Source organism: Podarcis melisellensis (genome assembly GCF_964234715.1).
Source record: "Podarcis melisellensis genome assembly, chromosome: 15".
Classification (NCBI taxonomy): domain Eukaryota; kingdom Metazoa; phylum Chordata; class Lepidosauria; order Squamata; family Lacertidae; genus Podarcis; species Podarcis melisellensis.
The window spans coordinates 34,669,088-34,685,754 of NC_138532.1; the positions used below are offsets into that span (position 1 = coordinate 34,669,088).

Genomic DNA, 16,667 nt, shown 5'->3' on the forward strand with positions numbered 1-16,667 from the left:
AAACACCTTAACTCATGACCCCGGTCTCTCGTTAGCAGAGAAATACAATCTTTTCTCTGTGTGCTCTGAGTCCCCATGCCTATTATGCTTTCAGGAATCAAAGTTTCTCATTAAGGCTTTCTAGCCTTCTGCCAAACTGAGCAGAGCTGGAAGTATGGCTTTGTATTGGGGAGAGGGGCCTACCGTTCTCTCTGTGTCTGTCACTCCATCTTCTATAGCACAAAAATGATGCTCTTCCAAAAAAAAAGAATTTCAGTTGAACTACTTCTGTGTGAGAAAACGAAACCCTGCAAATTTTGAATTTTTCTGCTGCTGGAGATGGCTCAGGGTTGCTTCCTTGTGAGGAAGAAGGAAGATAAAAATGTCCTCAAAATGAAATTGGAGCAGGAAATATACAATTTTTTTGCTTGACGTGAAAGGGAGGACATGGAAGTTTGCTTATATTATGTCAGGCCATGTCCACACCATAGACTTAAAGGACTATGAAACCACTTTAAACAGTCATGGCTTACCCAAAAGAATCATGGGGACTGTAATTTGTTAAGGGTGCTGAGAGTTGCTATTCCTCTCCGAGAACTACAATTCCCAGAGTTCCCTGGGATAGACTGTTAAACCACTGTGGTGACTGTAGCTTTGTGAGAGGGATAGGGGGTCTCCTAACAACTCTCAGCACCCTTCACAAACTGCAGAGCCTAAGGTTCTTCTGGCAGCTAAGAATAAAAGGATCAGATAGGAAGGGGTAAAAAAGAATACCTCTCCTGGCAACACTAGAAGTACCTGGGACTTGGATCTCAAAAAACATCCTCCTATGTATTCAGTGATCTGTGTTTGCCTGAGCTTGAGTCTGGACTAAGGATTCTGAGCCCCTGTGTTCTGATTCGATATATGATATCCAATCACAGAACATTTCAGGATTTGGGCCTCTGCCATTGGCCCTTGAACTCTAAGTCGTGATTCGCAGCTTAGAAGTTTAGACAGCCAATCACGGTGGGAGTGGGAGTGGCCCAGGCCTTCAGAAACGTATATAAGCAGTTGCTTTGCCCCTGTTGTCCAGTTCTGTTAGGTTAATATCACTGTGTCTTGCCTACTCCTAGTTTCTTTTTATTATTTTTATTTTATATTCTTTATTAAAAGATAAAAAGTACATAATTAGAAGTACGCAGAGTAAGAAAAAGTGAAAAAAGAAGAAAAAGAAATAGCACCCATGTAGAAAACAAAACAGAACAACAACCACAATTTGTATACATTACAAAAAGTTGTTATTGTAGTTAACCAGGCCTTAACCGAACTGAATATGGTATTAAAAAAAGAAAGAAAATCAATTCCAAATATTGTTACATTTGTCCACGGCAAGTCTATGTTTGTATGCAACTTGTTCACGTGTAGTGAGTTTGTACATATTTTCAATCCAATCATGGAAGGGAGCTGCATTTTTATTTTTCCAGTTCATCAATACCAGTCTTTCTCCTGTAGTAAAGGCGCAGAGAGTCCATTCATAATGTCCCTTTGTTGGATTCAATGCATTGCGCATATGATTCAAAAGGATATTTTCCTCTGCAAATTTAAGATTATCAGGACATTGCTTAAGCCTGGTTTCAAAATATTTGAGAAGCCCTGTCTTGGGCTAAATTCAGACAGCACTTTATTTCATTTCCCAGTGTTTCCTTACCTGATACTTTTTGCATCTTAGGTGATCTTTCACACGGCACCAAAGCTATTTCTGGAAATCTAGCAGAATCTGATGGAAGTTTTGCACTCATCTCTGTGTTAATTGCTTTCAGGAAAAAATCCATTTCCAACCCTGTTAGCCCAGAAAATCATGAGACGAAATTGGGGACAGACATACAGATATTTCCTGCTGTTTTCATGGGGGAACAGCACATATGACATTCACTGTTATGTTGCACCACAACATGTCGCAAGAGGCAAGGTGATATAAGTGCATAAATTTATGTGTGGCATTGAGAAAGTGGATAGAGACAGGTTTTTCTCCCTCTGTCATAACACTGCAACTTGTGGGCAACCAGTGCAGCTGAACGTTGGAAGATTCAGGGCAGAAAAAAAGGGAGGCAGTGATGGTCCCTGTGGCATTTGCCCATTCTTTTTAAAATGTCTGCACAGGGGTAGAGAAAGAGTTAATAGAAAATAGAATAGAAAAGCCAGCTACCTGTTTATAAAAGGGCTTAGCCCAAGGGTTTGGGTTGGTTGGTTTTAGTTGGTTGGTTGGTTGGTTGGGAAAGGCAGTTGGGAAAGCAGTTGGCAGGCAGTTGGAAATAGAGAGACAGTTAGTGCAGTTGGTTCTTGTGTGAGGGGAGGTAGAAGAGTTAGAGACAAGATAAAATAAGACCAAGAAGAGTAACAACGTTTGAATGCAGTTAAAGTTTATTTGTGTTTGCAATAAACTAGAGTGGTACCTCGAGTTAAGTACTTAATTCGTTCCGGAGGTCCGTTCTTAACCTGAAACTGTTCTTAACCTGAAGACCACTTTAGCTAATGGGGCCTCCAGCTGCCGCCGTGCTGCCGGAGCACGATTTTTGTTCTCAATCTGAAGCAAAGTTCTCAACCCCAGGTACTATTTCTGGGTTAGTGGAGTCTGTAACCTGAAGCGTATGTAACCCGAGGTACCACTGCACACTCTTCTTTGTTAACTTAAGAACCTGACTGAGACTAAGTGGTTTACTGGGGAGGACCTGGTTGGTGGCAGCGGATTAGTGGTGTATGGGTCAATAGTCCATGAGACGACCGGGGGCTTCAGACAAATGCCACAGTCACCAACTTGGATGGCTTTAGAGGAGGATTGGACAAATTCAAGGAAAATAGGGCTATCAATGGCTACCAGCCATGATGGCTATGGTCTACTTCCACAGTTGGAGGCAACAATGTTCTGAATTCCAGTTGCTGGAAGCCATGGGAGGGGAGAGGGCTCTTGAGCTCATGTTCTCCTCCCTGGTTTCCCACAGGCATCTGGTTGGCCACTGTGAGAACAAGATGTTGAACTAGATGGACCTCTTTTTTAAAATTTATTTCACACAACACAAAACCACTTTTGGAAATTAAGGGAATCTTGCAGAATTTTTGTGTGCAGTTCCATGTTAACTGTGTTCAGGAAAAAAACCAAATCCATTGGCAACCCCATTAATTCAGATACTCGTGGGAATGGATGAACTTTGGGATGGTATACCATACCTTCGAACACGACATGGCCCAAATCCAGGATGCCATTTTCTGGGTCCACACTTGTGCGATATTGTGCCCCCAAAAACACTTTTTCTAGGCACGGTGCCCCAAAATGTGTGTCTTGGGGTGCCACACAAGATCAATACTCTGAAAAAAATGCTTTTTTGGAGGGGCAGTGATCTTGCACGGTCCCCCAAAACACACATTTTTCAGTGCCATGCCCCCCCCCCGAAAAAATATTCAGTCCCAAATCATGCAAAATCGCTACAACCATTTTGGCCGCTGTTCTCTTGCAAGAGAAGATATCCCATTTCTTTCCCAGGGCAGTTGATGGTTACAATGTACAGCCATGCAGTTCTTTCCTACAATTTAATCAATCAAATAGCCAGAGTTCCATAATGCAACAGGTAATGCATTGCAGAATGAACGTTAAAATCCGGGCCAGTGTTAAAACCAGGAAAGCGAACGCAATAACCCCCACATCTGAATCCACCCTTAATGTAAGCCTTCTACCCTCTGTACCTCCCAGCTGATAGAGCAGCCATGAAAACGCCAGCTTTTGTACTGAATATGTTCCGTTGCTACTGAATAGGTCTTTTAAAATTGGTGTGTGTGTGTTTTTATAGTCCTTCTATGACAGCTCTATTCATAAACCACCACAGAAAACTCTTATAAGTTCATGTTTTGTATATATTAGTTCTACCAAATGCTTAGGTGATTTCTTTTTTTTTATGCAGAGAAAAAAACAACCTTGTGCATTTCACTGCAGCTATTGTACGGGATGTTATTATGCACTTACAAATGGGCTCCTTCCAGCCTTTTTATTGAAACGACCTTGCTGTCACATTTGCAGAATCTTATCAAAGACTTTTTGCTGAGCTGCAATAAACCAGAACAACGCTCAGACCTTGATGACTGATAAGCCTCAAAGTGGCAGTTAATTGGCAAAAAGCAACCCTAGTAAAAATCTCCTTCAAGAGGCTGGAGGAGCTCTTCTCTCTGAGCCCCGCTTCAGTCTCCAGCCGCAGCTTCCAAACAGATGACAATCAACTGGGATCCTTCAATACCCCGAACACTCTTCCTATATTTCATGCTTCCTTGCAGGCTCAGCAATGAGGGCTGTGGGCTGCCTTCCCTATATGCAGCCCCTGATCAATTTGGAGGTGGAGCTCATGTTTATTTAAGTGTTTTTAAACCCTAATACAACATATAGAAGAAAGGGACGTGGAGATACTGCGTCTCCTTCCCCACTCCCATGTGAGAGCTGGAGGGTTTGATCCTGCAGGGTGCTGCTTGGTCATGAGCACTTTCTCAATAGGGAAGACCCACATGAAGGAGCAACATCCTGCACCTCACAGGATTGAATCCCATAGGATGGATTCCATCCTTTGTGGTGATGCTTCAGCACCAGGGCATCAAGTGAAAAGAAGGAGCTTCAGGTAGGAACTCCTACCTTCTCTAGGAAGACCATACCGTCCAACATTTCTCTGATGAAAAGGTAAAAGGTAAAGGGACCCCTGACCGTTAGGTCCAGTCACGGGTTGCAGTCTGGGGTTGTGGCGCTCATCTCGCTTTATTGGCCAAGAGAGCTGGCGTACAGCTTCTGGGTCATGTGGCCAGCATGACTAAGCCACTTCTGGCGAACCAGAGCAGCGCACAGAAACGCCATTTACCTTCCCACTGGAGCAGTTCCTATTTATCTACTTGCAGTTTGACGTGCTTTCGAACTGCTAGGTTGGCAGGAGCAGGGACCAAGCAACGGGAGCTCACCCCGTCGCGGGGATTTGAACCGCTGACCTTCTGATCGGCAAGTCCTAAGCTCTGTGCCACCCACGTCCATATATGATGAAAAGAGGGGTGTTCTATTCAACAACAGCAGCAGCAGCAATTTTATTATTTATACCCCACCCATCTGACTGGGTTCCTCAGCCACTCTGGGCAGCTTGCAACATATATAAAAACATAATGAAACATTAAAGATTAAAAAGCCTCCCTATGCAGGGCTGTCTTCAGATGTCTTCTAAAGTTACTTGGCTCCTTGGCTCCGGGGTCGCATAACTCCATACCCTCCAACATTTCTCCAATGAAAATAGGGACGTCCTAAGGAAAAACAGGACATTCTGGGATCAAATCAGAAACCGGGATGGCTTCTGTAAAACTGGGACTGTCCCTGGAAAACAGGGACACTTGGAGGGTCTGGAAGGCTCCACTCTCTGCTGTTTTGTGGTAGTCTCCTCCCACAATGCCTGCCTCTCCCTCCTGCTTGGACCCACCCCCCTCCCTGATTACTCTGGTGCAGTCAACACAACCCACAGCAATCTGGGTCTGTTTCTACTGCAGTTGTGAGAGTTCCCTGGGCCTAAGGATTGATTGTTAAAACACTTCAGAAATTGTAGCTCTGGGAGGGAAATAGGGGTCTCCTAACAACTCTGTGTCCTCTTAACAAGCAACACTTCCCAGCATTCTTTGAGTGGAAGCCATGACTGTTAACATGGTCTGATACTGCTTCAAAAGCATCATGCAGATGGGGCCTTCCAAGCAGACATCTGTCAACTTGCCGCGTTACTTTGTTAGGCGCAAACATCTCTGCTTTTCATCATGCAAGAATAAACGCTGATGCCAAAAAATATATAGTAAGAGAATTTAGGATCTTACACTCTTGGTGAGCACGCACAAACATTCCACATTTACAGGGCCCATAAAACACCTTCAGATGTTTTATGAATTCCAGCAAGTAACTGGAGAAGGTATTCAGCTCCTTTGAATGAGCTGTAATGACTTGGACCTCAAAGCTGCCTGGTTAGCAAATCCCTTCTTCTGCTTAATGGTTGCAAGGTGGGTTTTGTTTTGTTTTCGAACCGTTCGTTCGCTGAAGTACTTTCCCACATGTTTCTTTCATGGGCACGCTTAAAGATTTCAGCTCCGTTCTTAAAGGTCAGGAGCAATATAGAGGAGGATGCTGATAATGAGGTGATAGCTTTATTTCGGGGGAAAGTGAGGGTGATGTGGTGTTTTCAAGAGTTAGCTGAAAACAATCCCCCCCCTTCTCGGTTTAATTATTCCCCAAATGCATTTCATAAGTTCACAGCTAGCTGGGGCAGCAGCCACATAACAGCTCACCAGTCTTTGCACTAAGTCACGGAATCGGATCATAAATTCTTTTTCTGTCATATTCCCTGCTGTGCTCTGGGCAAAGCCTCTTTGAAGTGTAAGTTGGAATCAGGGCCAGCCCACCCTGATGTCAAAGATGCATGGAATCAAAGACTGATCCAAGTTATTTTGTCCCCCTTCCTGGTGACAGTAGAAAGTTAACTCGCCATTTCCTGCCCTTTTGCAACACCCCAAATCAGCTGCTCCCTGGGGCCACCTCCCTGTGCCCAACGATAGGGCCGGCTCTTTTTAGATTAAGGCAAGGTGCTGAAGTGCTTCGGACTGTCCTTTTGCAAATTGCACTTCCAGTGCAACATTTTGAAAGGTATATTGATGAACTGTAGATTGAAATGTGCGCCTGGGAGAGGCAAGGTCCATTGCCCAATGGTTAGAGCATCTGCTTTGTATGCAGAAGGTCCCAGATTAAATTCATGACCTTTCCACATAGGGCTGGGAGTGTCCCCCATCTGAAACCCTGGAGAGCCACTGCCAATCAGTGTAGACAATATTGAGGTAGGTGGACCAAAGGTCTCACTCGGTGTAAGTTAGCTTCCTATGTTCCTATATATGTCAGGATTCAAGTCTTGCTAACAAAATTCCACTTCTTGAAATAGAATAGGACCCCAATTTATTGGAATTTACACCAGATATTCTCTGACAGGCAACATGGGAGAAGGCAGTCCATTTGAGTACCCCTGTCCTAGGCTCTTTAGTGCTCCCAGTAATGCTACCAGAAAATGAGGAGGTTCATATGGAAAACCTGTTGTCCTTCAGTGTCCCAGAATCTATCCCTTTGGGTTGAAATTTTAATCCTTTCCCAGAAGGCTTGAGAAGGGTGCTAAATACCAGAAACTTCAGGTCAGGCCTTGAAACCATGGGGAGAAGTCCCTAACTCACTGAAGGTTTGAGACCCTTCGACTACCCTCACCTGGTTTAGCTGGCCAATCAAAGGTGTTCCTGGGATGTAGCTGCTGTGGCACACTGTCAGCTTTTGGGAGCCACAGGTGAACTCCTCCAGAAAGTATTTCGTTCACTTTGGGTCTCCTGGCAATATATATGCAGGAATTCAGGCGCAAGTGGGAGGTAGTTGTTCTGGGGCAGCACAACAGGAATGGCATTAGTAGACAGAAGTTGTAGTATGTACCGTAATTAGGTCCTATAAAAGGGTTGCCTTCCAGTGAATGATGAATTTGAACACATCTCTGCACAGGACTGAGTGACACCCATCATAGGAACCTTTGTATTTTTTTAATAATTTGTGGACACCTGACCCTACTTGGTTCTACAGTAGTTCATATCGACTTCCTGCAGTCAAATCAAAGACATCCCTGAAGGCAGATATCAAGTCTACCACAGATGCAGGGATATGCTAGAGGAAAGTCTTCAGTGCCTTGCTGGATATTAGAGGACAAGGATCCAGAGATTATGTTAAAGGCGGTCAAATTTTGCGCAGTTGCCATAAAACTTAGGGAACCAGCTGTGCTATTATAAAGATTAAGGCCCTACAAGCAAATTATAGATAATATTGTAGAGATTAAGACTTAAACCATTTTTTAACTGCTGCTATAACTTTATTGTTTATCGTTATATTGATTGTTAATTTAAACTTAATTTTATTGTGTTCCTGGTTTGTTTAGTACGGTATGTGAGTCTGGTCTGGGACCGTAATAAATTCAATTCATTCATTGTCCTGAAATCTAGTTAGAGGAAGTTAAAGACTAGCTTCCTGGAGCGCTCACTAGGATTGCTGGGGGGGGGGGGGAATTGCCTGAAAACAATTGTTAAAGCTTGTCATCTTAAATGTTGACCATTCCCTGGTGTGGTTTATTGAGAACACACACACACACACACACACCGAATTCTGTGCTGCACTCTAATTATATGTATGAAGGTGGAAAACCCTATGGGAAATTAAATAAAATTTACAGCATGATGGCTTTGTGCTCTTGGGAGATGTACCTTCTTAATAAGATCTTATGGCTAGGAAAATTTTTACGTAGTTATAGTCTTATGGGCACTCAAGCATAGATCCAACCTATATATAGCAAGGGTCTTCTATTTGCCCCTTCCTTCCTTCCTTCCTTCCTTCCTTCCTTCCTTCCTTCCTTCCTTCCTTCCTTCATTCATTGAGCAAAATTTGGACATTATTTTATGGTAACAAAATGATTGCATCACAAATGTATTTATTTGTCTGGAGTATTGATGTAGAACCCTTCACCAGATTGATTCCATGGCAGTTCCCCATTTGTTAGGACACTTGAGTGTGGAGAGCACTGTTGCATTTGGCTTCTACTTCCAGGTTTTCCATTGGCAATTTGTTGGCCGCTTTGAGAGCAGAATGCTGAGCTCAATGGGCCATTGGCTTTTTCTTGCGTTCTTAACGGCTTCGCTTTGTTTCATTCGCTCTCTCTTTTCCTGCTCTCCTTCATCTTCCACATTTCTTCTTTAAATCGTTGCTAATTAAGGTAGCATTTTCATGGAGAAATTAGGGAATTAATTTGCTAAATGAAGGGAAATGGGAGCTAGCAGTCCTTCATATACTTTTCTAACCAGACATGGAGTTACATGTTACATTTGGAAAAGCTGGCATGTTTCTGCCAAGTAACACAAACCAATGTGTGAACGCATTGGCCAAAAACAGAGGAAACGCCCCCCCCCAAGTACAGTGGGGATTTGTATAAAAACTGTGTATGCTTATTCGTATGCAGAGGCGCCAACTTGAGAGGGTTATTTGGGGGAGGGGAATTATGTCATGGTGTTACGTCACATGTGTGTGATGTCCTCACATTTAGCAAGTGATGTCGGGACATTGGGAGGAGCCATCTTCAATGGTTGACGGCTCCTGCTCCTCCTGTTGTGGGTGCTGCCACCAGCAGGAGGCTGTTTTGACCCTCCTTCCTCTTCAGGGACGTGGGTGGCGCTGTGCTCTAAACCGCTGAGCTTCTTGGGCTTGCCGATTAGAAGGTCCGCGGTTCGAATCCCCGCGACGGAGTGAGCTCCCATTGCTCTGTCCCAGCTCCTGCCAACCTAGCAATTCGAAAGCAAGCCAGTGCAAGTAGATAAATAGGTACCGCTGCAGTGGGAAGGTAAACGGCGTTTCCATGCACTCTGGCTTCCATCACTGTGTCCTGTTGCTCCAGAAGCGGTTTAGTCATGCTGGCCACATGACCCGGAAAGCTGTCTGTGGACAAACGCTGGCTCTCTTGGCCTGAAAGTGAGATGAGCGCCGCAACCCCATAGTCACATTTGACTGGACTTAACTATTTAGGGGTCCTTTATCTTTTTTACCTTACCTCTTCACAGTAGGAGGAAGAGGAGAAAGAACCAGCCATTGGAGATGTACTGCACTGGGCTCTGCAATTTGCCTTAACTCTTATGGGACATTGGGGCCCCCAGCTCCTACCGCAAAAAAATTGAACACCAGTTAAACTTTATACAGTAGTACCTCGGGTTAAGAACTTAATTCATTCTGGGGGTCCATTCTTAACCTGAAACTGTTCTTAACCTGAAGCACCACTTTAGCTAATGGGGCCTCTGGCTGCTGCCGTGCCACTGGAGCACGATTTCTCATCCTGAAGCAAAGTTCTTAACCCGAGGTGCTATTTCTGGGTTAGCGGAGTCTGTAACCTGAAGCATCTGTAACCCAAGGTACCACTGTATTTATGTATTACTAAATTTTATTCTGACTTTCCTCCCAAAGGAGGCTAGGGTGGGAAACACTTCTTTAAAAAAATATATTTGGGGAAAGAAAATTAAAAATTGGACACCCCCTACCCACCAGCCCAAAGCCACCTTCCCAAAGCGAGGTATGTGAAGCACTGGGCTTTTGGAAAGAGATCTGCGGCTCTGGCATGGTCCTAGAGCCCTCCTTCCTCCTTCCCAAATCTGGGCAAACACTAACTAAGCATTGGAAAGGAGGAAGGAGGATTCTAGGACCCTGTCAGGGCCATTTTGCTTTCTTCCCAAAGCCCAGCACTTACTAGGCTTTGGGAAGCAGGCGGGACAGCACTCCATTGGCCCCTGCACCCTGTGTTGGGGAACCAATCACACTTGCCCTAAATCCATGCCTGCCATTGGTCCACCTAGCTCACTATTGCCTGCATGGACTGGCAGCGGTTCTCCAGGGTTTGGGGCTGGGGTCCTCCCAGTCCTACCTAGAGATGCTGGGTCTTGAACCTGGGAGCTTCTGCAGGCAAAGGAGATGCTATGTGTGGAGAGAGCCAGTGTGGTGTAGTGGTTAAGAGCAGTAGACTCGTAATCTGGTGAACTGGGTTCGATTCCCCGCTCCTCCACATGCAGCTGCTGGGTGACCTTGGGCTAGTCACACTTCTCTGAAGTCTCTCAGCCCCACTCACCTCACAGAGTGTTTGTTGTGGGGGAGGAAGGAGAATGTTAGCTGCTTTGAGACTCCTTCGGGTAGGGATAAATGGGATATCAAATCCAAACTCTTCTATGTCACTGAGCTACAGCCCTTCCTTGTTACTGGTTACAACGAGTGGCAATTTTTCTCCCAAGTTCTAAGGCTGAGTTACAGTGGTGCCTCGCAAGACAAAAAGAATCCATTCCGCGAGTCTCTTCATCTTGCGGTTTTTTCGTCTTGCGAAGCAAGCCCATTAGTGGCTGATAAGCGGCTTAGCGGGCTTAGCAGATCAGCTGATAAGCGGCTTAGCGGCTTAGCGGATCAGCTGATAAGCGGCTTAGCAGATCAGCTGTTAAGCGGCTTAGTGGATCAGCTGATTAGCGGCTTAGTGGATCAGCTGTTAAGCGGCTTTGCGGCTTAGCGGATCAGCTGATAAGCGGCTTAGCGGCTTGGGAAAAAGGGGGGGGAGGAAAAAAAAACCACAGGAACTCGCAATACATTTTCGTCTTGCGAAGCAAGCCCATAGGAAATTCATTTTGCGAAGCACCTCCAAAACGGAAAACCCTTTCGTCCAGCGGGTTTTCCGTCTTGTGAGGCATTCGTCTTGCGGGGCACCACTGTACTTCCTGCTGAGATGTCTTACTGTCTTTCTTTGTGCTTTGGAACTCCCTGCCTAGTTATACTTGGCAGGCACCACTGACGTATTCTTTTTAGACACCTGTCGCAAACGTTTCTATTCTGGCAGGCCTGTTCAGTGCTACATCTGTTCTTAAATTTGTTTTAGGTGTTTTATGAAGTGTGGTGTTTCCATGTGTTTTGAAACAGTTTTTAAATGTTTTGAATAGGGAATTATTTCATTTTAAATTTTGTATTCCCCCCCCCCAAAAAAAGGCAGAAGTCTTTCCCACCCTAGGCTCCTTTGGGAGGAAAAGCGGAATAGAAATTTAACAATACATAAATATAAAGTTTAGCTGGTTTCATTAATTGTACTTTGATGTTGACCACACTGCATTGCATTTATTTGCTTGGGAGTCACCTTCAGAAAGGTTCAGCCCTCAAAGCCGCCCAGAAATATGTAAAATATAATTAATTAGTTAACTTGAAGCCTCCCCACCCCCACCCCGCTTCTTGAGGATGTTTTTCAATGGAGATGAGGTGTATCTGGGCACCTTTTTGGTGTTCAAAGCAGGCACTCTGCACGCCATTGAGGTGTTCCCATTCTTCACAAAGGAAAGATCCTGGCTTAGTTTGCAAGGAGATTGCTTTAAACTTTGCATTTTCCCAGCCATTTAGCAAGATCTTCTTCTCCTCTTCATTTCCCCCCTTTCAGTATTTAAGTGAGATGTCTGGCCTATTCAACATGAGATGAAGGAGAAATTTATTAGTGAATGACAAGGCTTCCTGATAATCAGGGAGTATTGAAATCCCAGATTTAATTTGAATATGATATGGAGCCATGCCTCCTTTCTCCCCCTCATTATGAGCAAAGGATGCAGGCAATGATGTATCCCACCCCCCCATCCCTAAGGATATTATAAGGTGGGGGGGGGAATGGAATTTGATGGACCACTCCAATGGGGTCACCAAGGTTTGGGTATGTTTTAATCAAGATGGATGGAGCTCAAGGTGTTTGAAATGCATGGAAGCAAGATTTGCTACACGGTGCAAATCAAAGCCTAAAAAACGTCACTTATCTCCTAATGATACTTATTGCACAGATTATTAATTTCATTTTAGAAGACCAATGGATTTTACATTTTTTATGACATTGATTAAATGTCTTATCCATCCTTTACATCTTCAAAAAATCCATATCAAAATTTCACCAGGAGCACTGTGTAGGAATCAAAGCTCATAAATGCATATTTTCGTGCGGGGGAGAACATGGTTCAAGAACTCCAATCACCTCCGTAGATGTGCCTGTCAACTTTGTGTTAGGCAGCTTTGTGTGAACCGCTTAAAAAAAAGAGAAAAAAGAGGGAGGGGGACAGATCGTTGGAAATAAGTCAGAAAGAGGACCCAGATTTGCATAAAAATTGCATATCCTGACTTTTATGTATGAATGCATATTTTGAAATACAGTAACAAGTCCAATTTACACAGAAAGGCAATGCTTCTCACCCTAGTGGGGTCATCCCAGTCTCAAAGTGGATCGGGGCTGGCATCATGGCAGCAGCCAGGGCTGGGCTGGCACGCCCCACACCCCAGCACATCCCCGCACCTCTATGTCGGGCGCCATGAAGACATGCTTCACCAATGGGAAAACCTTACTCCCCTCAGAGAGCGACCATTTCCAGAGTGATTCAGCTATCCTCTCCTCTCTTCCCATGCAATGCTGGGAGTTGTAGTTCTGTGTGGAGAAAAGAAGTCTCGCAGCACCCTTAACGAACTTCAGTTCCCAGAATTCTTGGTGGAAGCTGTGGTACAGTAAATGCAGCAAAATACTGCTGTTCTGTTTTTGTGCTGTCATTCTGTTTTCCGCAATTTGTGCAGAGAGAATAAAAATAAAGTTTACAAAGGCAAGGGAAGAAGAAAGAAAATGTGGTTATGGAGATTTCGTAGAGTATTCATTTAATATGCTGAAGGGATCCACGGGCAGGGGGCTTTTAAAAACCTTGTTGTTTCTCTCTCCCACACACACACACACATGATTCAGCTGTGGCTAACTAATGAACCCCCAAGCAGTGCCCTTTGGTAGCAAGATACCTCATTACCCACGAGCGGCCTCCATCTGCCCTCACGAATGCATGGGGAGCCATTCCGATTATGATGAAGTCTCCGGAGCTATTACCAAGTGGCAACAGAGGGCCTACTGCAGACAGCCTAATGGACTAATTTGTAATTGGGAGAAGGGAAATGGCTTAGCAGACTCTGGCGTAAGGGGAGAGACCGGGGGGGGGGGAGAGAGAGCGATGTGCGCGAGTGTGTGGAAGAAGTGTGCATGCTAAATGTGATAAATGAACAGGAATTGGTTGTTTGCGCAATGGGTTTTACAAGGCCCTCAATCTCTCCTGGGGAACTGGAGGCATGCCAAAAAAGTCTAGAGAAGCAAAGGAGAGTGGAGGGGTGTGTATGTAAAGAATGGCTGTGCTAGCAGGAGTTGATGGAAGCTGTAGTCCAAAATGTCTGGAGGGCACCAGGTTGCAAAGGCTGGTCAAAAGAAATGAATTTGAATATATGTAAGGAAGTTGCTCGTTGTTATTTTCTGCAGAATTGGCCACCGGGATTTATTTTATTTCTGATTCAATTTGGAGCACGATGTAATGGTTATATGGGGTTGCTCGTGCGTAAGTTGCCGCCACTCCTAGCTAGGTGGCCTGGTTAAAACTTCCCTGGCTGGACAGCCCCTCACTTCGTGGCTGTTCAGTCGCTGGCAGAATCCGACAGTGGGCGTTTCTTAAACCTTTTCCAGTCTCCTCCTACTCTCCCTGCGCGGAAGTCTTCTGCGCAGGGAGGGCGTGGGTAGTGGAGGACCTGTGCTCTCCCCGCTGGTGTCCAGTGAAGAGTCTCTGAGCCTGCTCTCTGCTTCCCCCATTGGTTCCCCTCCATCCCTGGTGTTGCGCTGATTTTCTTCCCGAACAGGAGACCTGCCTCTCTCCCTACTTGGCCCCTCTCCAGCATCGTCGTGGAGCCTCGCCTCCTCCTCTCGTTTCGGTGGCAGTTCCCTGACACACGATGTTTTAAGAACCATAATGACAAACTACAGTACATCTGGAATGGGGCAACCAGGATGGTGAGAAGTCTGGAAACCAGGTCCTATAACTAGGCATGGGGAGGAAATTCAGTTCAGATTTCAATGCAAACCTTCAGGTAGAAAGGAACCTGTGAAATTTTGTGGCTGTTGACTTTCCCCCAGGGATCAGTTTACAGGTCTTTCTGCCGCATTTTTTTATCTTAAGCTCATCATTTGATTCCATTCCAGTTCTGGTGGAACCAATCTAAATTGCTTGGGGCCAAAGGACCTTAAGTACTCAAAGACATTAAAAAAAAGGCCTTTGGCAGGGCCTTCTTGGTCGTGGCTCATCTTCATGCAATGTCCTCTTTGGTGAGGCACTTTTTGATTATTAAATGCCAAGAGGAACTTGAAAACATTCCTGTTTACCCAGGCATTTGATAGTCAGAACAGACTGCTCCTGAGAACCTTGAAATTATTAGTTGTGCGGATATGCGAGTTTTACAGTTTTATTAGATTCTTCTACTTTATTCTTTTAAAAGTTGTAAATAGGTTTTTAATTCAGTTTTAATTGTAGCCTTTTATCACTTTAGTGTTTGCTACTGTAGGCTCCTTTGGGAGGAAGGAGGGGATTAAAAAATGCAAAAATACATAGGCATTCTTCCTGAAGAGGCCACCCTCTGACTCAGGGAAAGACCTGAGAGGGCTGCTTGCTTGGAAACAACAGAAGGACCCTGTTGGTCAAAGCAGAGGTCCATTTAGTGTTGATTGCTCTTCATCTGAGTGGCAAATTGGATGCCTCTGGGGAGCCCTCTAGCAGGGTATGAAGTCAATAGCCCTCTCCCATTCATGATCCCAGCAACCAGTCCGCACAGGTGTGTTGTCTCTGCTGCGGGAGGTAATAAAGCAGGCATAGGCAAACTCCAGCCCTCCAGATGTTTGGGACTACAGTTCCCATCATCCCAGTGGTCAGGGTTGATGGGAATTGGCTTTCTGTGACATTGCATCAGTGAAGTTCTGCTTGCATGTACAGCGGTATAGAGAATCTTACTTTTGCCGGTGTTTCACTGGTGCCTACATGCACGTCAGTCAAACATGGCACAAATTTTGGGGGTCTAGAAGTCATGGTCCAATTCTGGAGTCCATGGAGCAAAGTGAAGCAGAGGATCGATAAGGAAATAGGAGAACATGGTGGACTTCCGTTCATCTCCAGCTCAAACCAGAAGCTGTCTCTGTAACTTTGGATGTGTAATTTTGCACCAAAACATCTGGTTTCTGTTAAGAGTTGAGCATTAAAAAACCTGGTAACTTTCCCCCTCTTCTTATTTACCTCTCTGTTTCCCCCCTCTTTTTTTTTTACCATAATGACCAGTGTTCCCACTGGAGTTAGAAATATGGAAATTGAGTTGGCCTGAATCCACACTGAGAGCTAAGAAAAGCCCTTTTGAGAAGCTGACCTCGACTGCCTTATTCCACAGACCAGGAAACCCCCCACCCCACCATTTGGCAGGGTCTATTTAACCCACAAACAGAGAGCCACATAAGCAGAGGGACGGATCGGTGTACATAGACACCATCGGAACCTTGTTTGGATTGGTGGGCTGCCTATTTGAGGAACAAAAGGATCACAGTTACCTCAGGTACTTGGGAGGCCATAACTCAAGGCACAGGGAGTTAGTATGAAGGAGGCTTTTCTCTTATGAATAAGGTGGTTGAAAACAAACTATAACACTTTTAAAAAGAAGTGTTAGAATGTGCCTGACAGTGTTTATCTTCCAAATGGCCTGATGGATGGAGGGCTTAATTTATTTCCTGCTTTGTCCTCCAAGGTCAAGGCAACAAGCTCCGATAGGAATCATAACTGGACTGTCTCAGAAGGCAGAGGACTAAACTGAAGGTGGATCCTGAATTTTGGATCACCAGGGCTGCAACTGCTCAAAAGCTTTAGCAAGCTCTCTTAAATAATGCAGACAGGGTCTGGAGAGAGAAAATAAATCCAGATAACATTTCACAGAGGTAAACTCAACACAAACAGTGTATAGTTTGAGGAGAAAGGAACAGAGACGTTTTATTTTTCCTAGTTCAGGCCTTGTACCTAGCAGGGAGACATGCAACGAAACATACAGAGGACACACTCCCTGAGAACTACATAGCCAATCAGAGCACATGTTCCTCGCAAACATTATGCCACTATGCTTGGTTGCCTAGCAACACCTCTACTAGCCCCTCTCTTGGGTAGTTGATGTTAACCCTTTAGTCGTCCACAGAATGTTCTCTTCTGTTGCATTTCTAACAATAAATGCAAAC

The 16,667-nt window shown here is 44.8% G+C and overlaps 1 protein-coding gene and 1 long non-coding RNA gene across 12 annotated transcripts in view; one reads left to right on the plus strand and one right to left on the minus strand.

Moving 5' to 3' along the window:
• The window catches only part of LOC309358025, a 33,797-nt gene extending 31,644 nt beyond the window's left edge, over positions 1–2,153 (minus strand). The window contains exon 1 of one of the 2 annotated variants that reach the window (XR_014163279.1): positions 1,670–2,153. This is a non-coding gene — a long non-coding RNA (uncharacterized lncRNA). Of the gene's footprint in view, positions 1–183; positions 578–1,669 lie in introns of those variants that run through there. The other variant, XR_014163280.1, reaches the window with a different exon arrangement.
• The window catches only part of AUTS2 (activator of transcription and developmental regulator AUTS2), a 667,021-nt gene that overhangs the window by 463,414 nt on the left and 186,940 nt on the right, over positions 1–16,667 (plus strand). The gene's annotated exons all lie outside the window — the stretch shown is intronic.